Here is a 3,393-nt window from a genome sequence, read left to right as displayed (position 1 = left end):
TAGGAGGTGACGCCTGATTTGTGTTTTGAATGAAGTTAGGAATTCTAAACCGGAAAGAATTCGTAGTCTCCAGAATCCCAGGATTTGAGGGTACGAAGGGACCTAAGTATCTGCTAGTCAAACTCATTACTTAAAGAATCTTCACAATGACATGCCTGATAAATGGCTGTGGAGCTCTTAAATAAAGACCTCTAGAAATGCGGAAACCTCAGTCACTCTAAGCAGCCAATTTTACTTTTGGACAGATCAAACTGAAAGGGAGACCTGTTTCTTTTTTGTTTGGTTTATCTTTTTTCCCTAACATCAAGCGAAAATTATTCTCTTTGCCACTTCTCTCTATTGTTGACCCTTGACTCTTTGAGAGTAAACTAAATAAATTTACTCTACCAGTGCCATGACATCCCCTCAAATAATTGATTTAAAACACCATTTACCTCAATATACCTTTCTCTCCACCTGTAACATCTCTTGTTCTGTCTCCTAATCCTTATATTTGTAGATTCAAGGCCCTTCAAAATCTGAATTGCTCATGTACAGAAACTTTGAAAATCATGGTGTTCAGACCAAAACCCATTATTTCAAATGAGTTTTCACAAAAATAGAGTACAATGGAACTGACATCACACTAGTCATGGAAACCATGGTCCTCCTCTCAAGGAAACCCAAGTTTTCATCAGCTATTTTGGTTGTTACAAGTTATAGTTAGCTTTCAATCCATTAAAAACAACCAGAGCTCCCTTCCATCCCCCATTTTTGTTTCATAAAAAACAAAACACACCTATTGTCTCCTGTGCCTTATACTTTTGAAGCTGATTATCTTATTTTATTTAGCCCAATAGTAAGGGTAGCTTTACCATTATTGGCAAGCTCTAAAACCTTTGAACAGGGGTGGGGAATTTGTGGCCTATAAGCCACATGTAACCCTCTAGGTCCTCAAATGTGGCCTTTGATTGAATTCAAACTTCACAGAACATTTGGCATGCCTGTCTTGGACAAATCTCTCAATTTATGTAGGGTCCAATTTCCTCATCTGTAAAATGAGAAAGTTAGACAAGGGGAGGTTTAAAGTCTCTTCCATTTCTCAACTGATGAGCATATGAAGTTGTATTTGAAAAAAAAAAGCTTCAAACAGGCTTCAAAATTTCAAAAAAAAATGCACTTACCTCATTTCACTCCCCTTTCCCTGTAGCTTTTTGTAAGTCCCCTTATGGTAAGTAGCACTATTTTCTTAGATCTGATTTTCCTCAGAACTCCTTTCATTTAAAATATTAAAAACTTGACAGCAGGAAAATGTTCCTCACAGTATTTGGAGTACTTGTCAATAGCATGATTATCTGTTGCCTCAGGATCTCTACACTTTCTGCACCTAAGAGCTCTGCTCCCGTTCTGCAAACATATATGTTCAAAATTAAAGTTATTTTACTTCTAGAAACACAAGCAGCATTCCTCTTCATCTCTCTATGATTGCAGGCTATCAGAAAGGATGCATCCATTCACTGGGGTGCACAATTCATTAGTCTGGACAGTTCTGTCTTTCCTATTTTATTCTGCCTTAAGAGCCACAATCCCAGCTCTGCTTTTCCCTGAATGTATAACCCTGAACAAACTGTATCTCTCTAAGATTCAGTTCTTTATCTGATAGGGTTTGAATAGGATGGCATCTCCCTCTTACAGGTTTTATGACAAACTTACCTTCAGCAGAAATTGTTAGAACTAGCATTTCTTCAGTTGAAGAGGGAAATTTGACATAGATTCTATAAAAACACAGAGACCTAGTATAGAATCTACCACATCATTGCAGAAGATTTCAATAATCCTTCATATAGGGAATTTTAAAAAAGGTAGGAGCATGAAAAATCATTTGGGTACTGCTCATTCGAGTTTATAGTTAACTATAGTTTAGATTTATAAGGAACCTATTTTCAGAATGAGATGTAGTTAAAATAATAGTTAAAATTATTAGTTAAAAATAGGTAAAATAGTTTAAATAATGTTCACTCTGCGGTGAACCTGGAAATGATTATGCATGCTGTCATATCTCTTTTGATAGCAATAACACCAAATAATGTTGCATCATTCATAGGGGATCCCTCTGAGGCTATATCTCTACTGACTGCTCAGTTAATCAGAATTCCAATGAGTTCATCATTTCAGTGAGGAAGGGAGAGAGCTTCACCTAGGTCAGGTGAACATTAAGGGTGACAAAAGAAAAACAAATCACCATACTTGTTGTCTAATGCTTTGCTATGCTACAAAAGTTGAAAGGTGAATAAAATATGATGGAACTCAAGAAATAATATTGGATTAATATTATCCTTAATGATGTTGGGGTGACATCTTGGAGACATTCCAACAGCAGAGAAGATTCATATGGAGATCCATCTTTCATATCCACTCCACACTTCCTCCATAGAATCTAATCATTACTTACAAAGTTATTCACAGTCAATGAGTCAAAAGCATTGAAGTCCATTAGGATGATAACAAAGTTCTCTTTGATTATAGCTTTCATAACCCATTGAGTTGGAGCCAGGAAGATCTAAATTCAAATTAATGCTTTAGAAAGTAAGAGTCGTGTCTATAGTAAAATATTTTAATTTCCCTCAGTCTCAGTTTCCTTATTCATACTACCATTGTTTAAGAAGATTAAAAATTACAAGTCAACCAAAGGGAAATGGAGAGGTAGAATACAGTGATGTATTAAAAATAGCTGTATTAAATAAGCACCATTAGGTGTATGAAATAAGTACCATTAATATCTATTTGCAAAATGGAAGACTGGACAAGAAGGTGGGTTAATTTAAATCAAGAACATCAATATTGTAATACACTTTTTGAAATATTAAAACAAGGAGACCTTTAGCATTTTGGGAATTCTTCCATGGAGGGTTTCTTAGAGGACATAGACATTCATCTGATGTACACAGATAACATGTTTATCAAATGTGGACACAACACAAAACAAGAAAGGACAGCAAATACATGGAATGACACTTAGGAAAAGAAGTAAGAAATTAAACAAGTTAAACTGTTGAGCCTATCCTGATAAAATGGAATTTAATAGGAATAAATCAATCAACAAATATTTGATGAATATCTGATTCAAACCAGACACTACGCAAAGCCATAGAAATGCAAAGATGAAAACAAAACAGTCTTTCTCCTCATGGACCTTATATTTTAAGGTGGAGATTTAATACATAATCTATCCATATATCTGTATCTTGATATATCGATATCTACATGCCTGTATCTTGACATACATATGCAAGACTGAGGAACTGTAGAGGGTCCTAGAGGGCACTAGTGGGTAACTTTAGGAAGTAAAAAACAGAACAAAAGTATAAGCTGGGAAGACCAGGAAAGGTCTCAAGCAGAATGTTTTTTCAACTG

This window comes from Notamacropus eugenii, chromosome Y (assembly GCF_028372415.1).
Source record: "Notamacropus eugenii isolate mMacEug1 chromosome Y, mMacEug1.pri_v2, whole genome shotgun sequence".
NCBI lineage: Eukaryota > Metazoa > Chordata > Mammalia > Diprotodontia > Macropodidae > Notamacropus > Notamacropus eugenii.
Note: the sequence above shows the minus strand (reverse complement) of the source record.